Genomic DNA, 10,879 nt, shown 5'->3' on the forward strand with positions numbered 1-10,879 from the left:
TGTCTTTGCTCTGGAAATCGTTATTGAATACGTTAAGGCTGTAATGAAATGCTTCTTCTAATTATATGGTTATTAAGTAAATAATTTTTAAAAAGAAAAAAATATTTATTATTATTATTAACAGAGCATAGGGTAGGGGTTTATGTACAGAAGAGTGGGTGCCCCACATTATGGCTGCGCTGTAAAGTCCACACTCAAATACAGATCCTATAACCAAGGAGAGATAATTTCTTTAGGATAAATCCCATTATGAGACTTTTGTGCCCTACTCCTAACATTATATATAACTACTTTTCCAAAAATTTTCTTCCCTTTACTACAAAATGTGTGTTCCTTTGGAAATGAGAAGATTCCTGTTATCCATTGCCTATTATATGTCCTGTAGGGAGTCAATACAGAGTCTCTTGATTTTCTTATCTACTCTTATGACAATCCTGTGGTACAGGCAGTATCCCCATTTTACAGATGTGAAAACTGAGGTTTAGAGACTTAGGGACCTGCCAATGAAAGATCTGTACCTAGTAGATGGCAAAAGTGGGATTTGAATGTGTCTTTCAGCCCCAGATGCTGAGTAAATGCCCCTGTTCCATATAATAAAGGTGAAAGACGTTTCTCTTCTGCAGCTCACAATTGAAGTTCAGAAGAAATGACTGAAATGCTTCCTAAAGAACTGGCCCCCATGTTAGCTATTGCTCTCATCACTTTGACAAAATACTTGACAGGCACCGAGTAAAGGAGGCAAGATCTATTTTGACTTTTGGTTTCAGTCAATCATAGTGGGGGGAGGGGGGGAATGGTGGAGTGGCTCAGTCTCCAGGAGGTGGAGCATGCAGTTGTGACTTCTCAAATCACTGTGGCACACAGATAGCAGACAGCCGCACCCAACCAGAACCAGAACCAGGCTGGACTGTAACCTTTACAGGCCTGTTCCTAGTGACCTACTTCCTCCAGCCAGGCCCCACTTCCCAAAGGTTCCACAGCCTTCAGAACAGCTCCACAAGCTGGGGACCAAGCACTTGAATCACTCACCACAATCAAGAAGGGTAGCCTATTCAATAGATGGTGTAGACTCAAGTGAATACAGGCAAAAGAAAAACAAAAAACCCAAAACTCAACCCCAAAAACCCTTAGCATAAACCTTTCACCTCATACAGAAATTAATTCAAAATGAATCATAAAATTAAATGTAAAGTGTAAAACATTTTGAAAAAACTAGGTGGAATTTTTAGGATTTTGGAACTAGGAGTTCTTAGAGTTGAGGCCAAAAGGAATGGTTCATTAAAGGAAAAATTGACCAATTCTAGCTCATCAAAATGAAAAGGTCTTTATTATATAACAGGCCATGGGAATCTAATGGAAAGATAAGCTACAGGCTCAGCAGGTAAAAGCACATACCACCAAGGCCTGATGATCTGAGTTCCATCCTGGGTCCCTCATAGTGGAAGGAGAGAAGTGTCTCCTGCAAGTTGTCCTCTGACCTCCACTCATATGCCTCAGCATGCTCTAGCAGTGACACCAAATGCTGGTGGCGGCCCATGTTTGAAGGCACACCACTCTGGAAGAAATTAGGCAGTTCTTACAAAATTAAACATACAGCAACCACATGTTACAGCATTTTCACTCCTGGTGCTAAATCTTACTGAAATGAAAACTTATGTTCACATGTAGATCTGGACATAGCCAAAAAGTAAAAGCAATTAGATGACCTTCAACAGGTGATTTGAGTAAAGAAATTCTGGTACCAACTTTTGACTTTCCTGTGGTTTTCACCAGTAATTTTCATTGCTGAAAATTTTTGGCTTTCTTTAGTTTTTTTTTTTTTTTTTTTTTTTTTTTTTTTTTTTTAGGGTCTCCCCGTAGCCCCAGCTGTCCTGGAACTCACTATGTAGACCTCTATGTAGACCACCCTCTGGCCTCGATCACAAAGATTCACCTGCCTCTGCCTCCCAAGTGCTAGGATTAAAGGCATGCGTCACCACGCCTGGCTTCTTTAGTTCTTTTTCAGTGACTTAAGATTATTATTATTTTTTTGTGACTTAAGATTATTTAATTATTATTATCATTGATATATTTGTAGTATTTTTATTTATTCTTTGAGAAGTTCATACATGTACACAGTGTATTTTGGTCCTATCCAACTCCTAGTCACCCCTCAAGCTCCTCCTAGACTCCTTTCACTGTAATCCCCTCCCAACTTCCTGTACTCTTTTTTTTTTTTTTTAAGTAACTCATGGGGTTCAATTAGTCCTGTCCATATATGCATGGGTGTAGGGCCATCCACTGGAGTATGGGCAACCTATCAGGGTCCACACCCCTGAAGAAAACTGACTCTCCTTCCCTTAGCAGCCATCAGTTACCAATAGCTCCTTCTGATAGGGGTGGGACTTTGTGAGTCCTTTATCTATGCTGGGGGGGTGCACGCATGCATATACATGTGCACGTGTGCATGCATGTGCATGTTTGTATGTGTGTGTGTGCACTCCTGGGGATGGAACTCAGGGTCATGGGCATACTGTGCATGTACACGTTGAATTATACCCTGGATTCGGTTCTATTCTTTTGTTGGTGTTTTGTGTTTTGTGTTTTTTTGAGATGGTGTCTCACTCTCTAGGAAGCCCTGGCTGACCTGGAACTCACTATGTAGACTAGGCTGGTTGAACTCACAGAGATCTGCCTCCCGAGTGCTGGGACTAAAGGTGTGCACCCCAATACCCAGCCCCCTTCTATTCTTTGAAAAAGAATTTTTATTATGAGAATTTTAAGCCAGCATATGAAGTGCCAGGTTTCATTATGGCATTTTCATACATACATGCCTTAAACTGCTCTTCTTTGTCCTCCTCTCCTATGCCCTCCCTTTCTCCATTAACCCACCTCCTCTTTCTGGCTCCTCCCCTCCCTTCAGTTTGCATACACACAAATTCCATTACCCTCTCTTTCTATCCTATCCTCCTCCCTCAAGATCTCTTCCTTCTCTCTCACAGTCCCCTTTCTACTTTCTTTTCATGGTATGACCAACACACACACACACACACACACACACACACACACACACGCACGCAGAAATCTAGATTCTTCCTATGAGCGAAAACATGGTAATCGTCTTCCTGCATCAGGCTTATGTCATTTAATACAACAATCACATCTGTTTTTCTGCAAATTTCATGATTTTGTTTTTCTTTATTTGCAAAAAGTTCCACTGTGTTTATGTACCGCATTTTCTTTATCCATTCATCCATCTAAGCTAGTCCACTCTTGGTTACTGTGAATAGTGCAGCAGTAAACAAGGTTGTGTGAGGATCCCTTTAGTATGTTGTTTGGAGTCCTTTGGGTATATATCCAGAGAGCTATAATTGGATCTTATGGTTTGTTCTATTTTTTGCGGAATCTCCATACTGGTTTTCCTAGTGGCTACAACAGCTTACACTCCCACCAGCAGTGAATAGGGCGCTTCCCTCACTAGCAGTGAATAAGACTCTTCCCTCACCGGCATTTGCTGTCATTTGTTTTCTTGATGACAACCATTCTGACTGAGCTGAGATGGAATCTCAAAGCAGTTTTAATTTGCATTTCCCCGATGGCTAAGAATGGTGAATATTTTTACAAATATCCGTCATTTGAATTCGTTTTTGAGGCAAAGGTTCACTATACAACCCAAGCTGCCATTCAACTTGCAGTTCTCTGGCTTCTCGCTGGGATTACAAGCATATGGCGCCCTGCCTAGCTATATCTACTTCCTCCTCCCCCCCTCCCCTTCCTCTCTCTCTCTCTCTGCTTTCTGTAATTTTTAAAAGAGATTCATTCATCAGCAGCACAGACTACACCATGAATAGCATTGTCAAACGCTTCTCCCGGGGTCTCTGAAACATTTCCCTTTCAAGGTAAGAGGTGCCCTGTATAGTTCCCTGGCGTATTTGGGGGTCTTGTAAAAGCATCCTTTTTGGTTGGGAGCTGGTTTCCTGATGTGCAAAGCCCCCACCACACTTCAGGAGCTTCCAGTTCTGGCTGTGGAGGAATGCCTGGTGTTTTCTGGCTCCCTGGGTAAATCGCTGACATGGCTCTGTGACTCAGACAGCAGCTGCAGTTGCAGCCTTCTGGAAAGACAAAACCAGCATCATTTGTCTCACCTTGCCCGCCTGGAGCGTGACAGCTTCCATTTCCTCATTAGGAAAATTCCTTTCACCTCAAGGAGCTATTGTGAGAGAATCGGCTATGGAGCCCTTTGCCAGAGCCAAGGAAAAGTGAGTCACTGCTTGGAGGCTGGAGTCGGATTGCTTTCAGCTGGGGCTCATATAAACTCCAGTACCAGAGGCTTGGATCTGAGAGAAGTCCATTTCTCTTTCATAATACAGCTCAGAGCTGCGACAACATGGCTGAACCTGAAGGACATTATGCTAAGTAAAATAAGCTAGGCACAGGAAGTCAAATACAGCATGATCTCATCCCCCTGTGGGATCTGAAACAAGTTGAACTCATAGAGGCAGAGGACGTATTGGTCAAGGGTACAAGGTTTCTGATGCACAGGATAAATAAGCCTCTGTGTACAGCGTGGTGACTACAGTTAGCAATACTATGTACTTGAAACTTGCTGAGATGGTCTCACTACAAAAGCACTAAATTTGTGATGCAGTGGAGAAATAATTTAGCCATTTTACAAAAATTATTTTTTGTCTTTTTTTGAGACAGTGTCTCCCTGTAGCCCCAGCTGGCCTGGAGCTTGCTATGTGGGCCAGGCTGGCCTTGAACTCAGAGATCTGCCTGCCTCTGCTTCCCAAGTGCTGGGATTAAAGGTGTGTGCCACCAAGCCTGGCTACCATTTTACAAATGTATACATAAGTCAAAGCATCATGCTGTACACCATAATTATACACAGTTTTGATTGGCCAGTCAATAGGTAACCAAGGGTGGGGAGTATAGCTCAGCACAACATCTGCCTAGTATTCACAAGGCCCTGGGTTCCATCCCTACCACTGCATGCCCACCTATGCAACCCAAAACTAAATCAAACCAAAACAAAAAACAACTAAATAAAGTTTGGTGGGGAAGAAGTCTGTAGCTTATGTGGCAACTGTGCTCCAGAGCTCACAAGGACCCAGATTTCTCATTAACTCCATTATATGTAGTTCTAATTCTCATAGCTATCTCATAATCCCAAGAGGGCTGCCAAAGCACCAGCTGACACATACACATTCTAGCTAAAAGGAGGCAGGAGAGGAGCAAATGAAACTATATTTTCTATCAAGAATATTTTCTGAATGATGCTTATCCTAGAAGTCACAAGTTATTAAACACAAAACCCAATGCCAAGTGTGGGATATTTCCTTATGAAACCCCAGGGGACCCCAAAATGATACAAGCTATTGCCATTGCTCTTGGTTGACCACTAGATCTAGATGGCAAGACCCTATTGCTGAAAATACTACACACTTTGGTTGCAGGGCATAGCGAAATCAAGCTGGAACTGAACTGGAAGCTTCCTCCCTGCTGGCTAGATTTCATAGTGCCAGAGGTGCTATGAAGTTTGCTGGGGGGTTGGGGGGATTGTCATCAACGGTCTTAGCTGTGGACCATGTGTGCTACCCTTTCAATCTTGCAGGCAAAATATGCCCACTGGTGCAATAGTGGCATAGTTGACTGTTTGGGGGCAGGCCAATAGCTTTTTGATTGGATTTTAGGCCTGTTCTACAGGAGGAATTCATGCCTGGTACTGTTAACCTGGTCAAAAGTTTATGGTTCGGAGATCATAGGCCTTATGGGGGGAACCTACTACTGTTGTTTTGCTGTGTGGACATTTTGTCAAGCTGCCATATAAATATATTGATACTTATAGAATACTGCTGTTCCCAATTTTGGTCAGAGAAACTTCCATTTTCAGTGGGTGACTAATGCAGAGACTCACAATTGGTCAAAGTGCTGAGAATAAATGGCTGTTGAGAGTACTTAGTTGTGAGACAGCCATACCCCTGCCCCCCAAGGCTCAGGGAACATCACAGAAGAGGAGGCAGAAAGAATTTAAGAGCTGGGGCCGGAGAGATGGCTCAGAGGTTAAGAACAATGACTGTTCTTGCAGAGGACCTGGGTTCAATTCCCAGCACCAACAAGGTGGCTAACAACCATCCATAACTTAAGTTCTAGGGAATTCAATGCCTTCTTCTGACTCTGTGGGCATTGCATGACATGGGTGCACTTACATACATGTAGGTAATACATGCATACACATAAAATAAAAATAATAATATTGGGGCTAGAGAGATGGCTCAGCAGTTAAGAGAACTGGCTGCTCTTGTGGAGGACCTGGGTTTGATTCCCAGCACCCACATGATGGCTAACAACCACTCATAACTCCAGTTCCGGGGGATCCAATGCCCTCTTCTGACCTCCTTGAGCATTGCACATAAAATTAAAATAATAAATAAAACATTAAAAAAATAATAAGAATTTAAGAACCAGAGCATGGGGAAGAATGCTATGAAACACTGCCTTCTGGACAAGACATGGCAGTTGCAACCATGAACTCACAGCAACTGTGCTTACTTGCATAAGACCAGTCCATCAACATTCCATCATAGATGGGGGAGTATCGGGGCTGCTTGGTATAGCAGCACCTTGGGCCTGTGAGTTCCGAGACACTTCCCAAGCCTGACCTAGAGTCAGCCCGCCTGTCTGGTCACTTTCGATTCTCGCCAAGATGGCGCCGGCACAGGTCGGAGGGGAGGGACAAAGAGACCTATCAGCATAGGATTGGCTCTGCCTGGTCCTTCCTCATTCTTGGTGCGCAGTAGGAGTGACCTCTCAATTAATAGGTTGACAACTCAGGAGGTACCTGCCAGTCATGGTTGGGACTTCCCGCCTTACGATTTTGCCTTTAAATATCCGCGCATGCTGCAATAAAGTGTGTTCCTGTTCTGACTCGGCACCCAGCTCTGCGTTTTCCTTTTGAGCCCCGCACTCATCATCCCGCTCAGCCCCAGAGGGGAGCAGGCTCTCGACTGGTCTCGAGGGCCCCCTGTATGTCAGAGCCCGACAGGGGAGGAGCTTATAAGACTCTTCCCTTCCCTGAGGAGCTATAGGCTGTAAATGGCTGCTTGGGATGGGGGGCATATTCCTCAGTCATGTGGGTATTGGTAAGTTGCTCTTACTCAAGTAAATAACACCCCACCCACGCTCATGCAGGTAGCCCTAATTAAATGCAGTGGGACCATGTAATGCAATGCCTATGGAAACCAGAAGAGGGTGTTGGATCCCCTGGAACTGGAGTTGTAGAAAGTCATTAGCTTCCATGTGGGTGCTGGGAACCGAACCTGGATCCTCTACAAGAGCAGCCAGTGTTCGTAACCACAGAGCCTCTCCAGCCCCACAGATTGCAGAAGATACCTGACATTAACCTCTGGTCTCCGCATGCATGTCCACACTCATGCATGCATGCCTGCATACACATGTGTACACGCACACACACAAATATACACAAGTGTTTCTACTTCAAGCAAACTTTCTCTGGAATCATATCTGGTCTAGATGCTGAGCTCCCCTGCTTGGGAGGAACTTGGCCTTAGCAAATTCTGTCTGGGCTCTGGGTTGTGCTGGGCCATGCCCCGGGTCCTGGGGAGGTCTGTGCTGTCTTGGCCTGAGTATGGACAAAGACAAGGAACTTGTGTTTGCCCACCCCTGAGTCCCTCTACTTCCTGCTTTAATACAGTGGTTCTTCCTGTTTGCCAGGCATGTGCCTACTCTTCCACCCCCAGTTGCAGAAATCTCCTCCAAAGTATTCCCAGGTCCCACTTCCTCTCGTCCCATGGCCACCTCTAGTAACTACTGGGAGACACCAACCAGAGAACAGGAGTGGAGCTTTCTATCTAGAACCACCTTTGTGTGTTTGTGTGTACTTTAAACACAGGTACATAGGAGCACCAATAAATGAACTCAGTGCATCTGACCTCAAATGTCAGAGAGCTCGGGGAAGCAGTGTCATTATTCTGATTGCAAAAAATGGCATTTGCTATGGATGGAGTGTGAAATGTCCCACCCCCACCCCCCCTCAGGCTTTGAACACTGATCTCCAGCTGGTGATGCTGTTTTGGGAGGTTGTCAGCTGGAGGAAGTGGGTTGCTCTGAGGTGAAGCTTAGTGGTTATGTATCAGTCTGGCCCTGCTTCTAGCTGGATCTCTGTCTCTGTCTCTCTTTCTCTCTCTGCTTTCTGCCAAAATGATATAACCAGCTGCCTCACACTCATTCCTGCTACCCCAGCAAGCCACTCCCAATGCCAGGACTTCCCTACTATGATGGGCTGTATCTTTTCTTAAGCTGGTAGCCCAAACTAGTCTTTCGGTTTTCAAATTGTATCTTGCCTAGTATTTAGTCATAGCAATGAGAAATGTAATACAGTACTCAACAGCTCACAACCAAACTCATTTCTCTGTTGCTTCAATCTCAAGCCTGCTTCTCCTTCTGTCTTCACTTTCATAAATGAATGTCCCCCACCCCCAACAAACACAAGGAATTGGGAGGAGGTGGAGAACTGGAAGTGCCATCAAGGTGACTAAGTCCTTGTGATGGCTAATCCTGGGTGTCAACTTGATTGGATCTGAGATTAATTGAAATGAAAGAGATCTTCTTGATTGGATCATCTAAAGCTGGAAGACACACCCTAAATGTGGGCGTTACCTTCTGATGGCAGCCAGTATAAAAGACCAAGGCAGAGGAGAACGCAGGGCTTTTTGCGGCTTGCCTTCTCTCTCGCTGGTGAGTTCGTCTTGCTGCTGTAGACTGAAGACTAGCTGATATTTTGGAATTTGTCAGACCTTCAGCACCGGATTGGGACTACTGAGACATCCAGCCTTGTGGACTGAGCGACTACAGATTCTCAGCCTCTCCAGTGTGGTGCAGCCATTGTTGGACTACTTGGACTCTATCCTGTGAGCTAAGCTGATAAATCTCTATACATATTCATTCTACTGGTTCTGTTTCTTTGGAGAACCCTGACTAATACAGTCCTGTTGCTGGCTTGAGAAGATTCAACCTATGTTCAAAATGAATGCCTGGCAATGCATAATTAGGCGAACTCACTACAAATAAGTACACTTGCAACTTTTTCATTTTATTTTTATTATTGATATTATTTACTGTTTGTATATGTGTGTGTGTGTACATGTTCATGTGTGTGTTCACATATGTGGGTGCATGTGCATGGGAATGGGCATGTGTGTAGAGGCCAGAGATTGGTATCTGATGTGTTCCTCGATTGCTCTCCACTTTAATTTTCATTGATTTGAGGTAGGGTGTCATTATGAGCCCTGGAACTCATTTTGTAGATCAGGCTGGCCTCCAACTGACAGAGATTTCCCTACTCTGCCACTTTTAGTAATTAATTAATTTTTGAGACAGGGTCTGTCACTGAATCTAGAGCTTGCCATTTAGCTAGGCTGGCTGGCCAGTAAGGGTGCCCTATTCATCCCCCTCCCCAACACCATGGGATTCCAGGAGTGTGCTGCTGTGCCTGGCTTCTCATGTGAGTGTTGGGAATTGGAACTCAGGTCCTCATGTTTATGCAGCAAGATCCTTATGAACCAAGATATTTCCCTTGACCCTTGCAACTTTTTTGTTAGTTTTAAAGTATTGCAAGTTTATTTCTTTTCTTTTCTTTTTTTTTTTTTTTTTTTTGTTTTTTTTGGCAGGGTCTTCCTGTAGCCTTAGCTGGCCTGGAATTCGCTATATAGACCAGGCTGACCTCAATCTCACAAAGATCTACCTGCCTCTGCCTCCTGAGTGCTGGGATTAAAGGCATGTGATACCACACTGGGCTAGTTTCTTTTAAATTAAACATGTATTAGGTACCTAGTGTGCATAAAGTCCTGGGTTCTACTTTCAATATTAAAGAAAAAAATAATAGGGGAGATTAAAAACTTATGTTCTTTAGTGAAGAAAAATTAAACCTGCTTTGTGGGGTCCCTCCAGCAAAGCCCCACAACCACTGCTGCTAGGTGTGGGAGTCGTTTCTTCTTCCGATCATGACCGACCAACATCTCTGCTGCTGCCCTGATCACAAAGCTCACTGGACCTGCATTCTCATGCTGCTTTCTTCTGAGTCTAGGTGCCCCATAGGAGCAGAAGGCAGGGAACACAAGCCTGTGTCTGCCATTCTCTGCCTGGGAATTTGACAATAGATCTCATAGCCTGCACTTTGGGATATACTTACAATGTAGGAAATTCCAGTGTTGAAAGGTGTTCAAAAGATTCCAGGTGCGTCTGTAGCTTGGCTTGTCACCCCCCTCCCACCCCCCAATTTGCTGAGGATTGGAACCAGGGTCTAAGCATTAGTCCTGTTTTTTGACAACTCCATCCTAATTCTCTTTTTGCTTTTGATACTGGATCTCAAGTAGTTCAAGCTGGCCTTGACCATTCAAATGACCAAGGATGGCCTTGAACTCCTGTTTCTTCTGCCTCAGCCTCCTGAGTGCTAGGGTTACAGGTTTATAACTGTGGGACTCTGACTCGTCTAACCACTTCTTTCTGCTTCTGTAATTTGCTTGGCTTAAAGGTTTAACCCTTGCCATAACTCTAGGGAGGAATGAAGAGTCAAAATGCAAGAGTCAGAATACACTAACTCCATTTTGGCTAGCTGTTTCAAGCAAGCCCGGGCATGTAGAAGCCTTATAAGGTAAAAACAGAAACTTCTGGCCCCACAGATAACAGTCAGCACATTCCAAGTCCTCAAAGACAGCCCCTACCAATAAGAATCCTCCCTGTACTCAGGGCATAGGACCACCCAATCATTTTAAAGAATGCTTGGCGTGCGCAGGCTTCTGTGAAACTTCCCTATAAAAGCCTACCCCACCCTAGATCGGAGCTCTCAGTATGGATCTGCTGCATTGGTGAAAGCTGAGGG

This window comes from Nannospalax galili, unplaced genomic scaffold (genome assembly GCF_000622305.1).
Source record: "Nannospalax galili isolate Female #2095 unplaced genomic scaffold, S.galili_v1.0 scaffold270, whole genome shotgun sequence".
In the NCBI taxonomy this organism is placed as follows: domain Eukaryota; kingdom Metazoa; phylum Chordata; class Mammalia; order Rodentia; family Spalacidae; genus Nannospalax; species Nannospalax galili.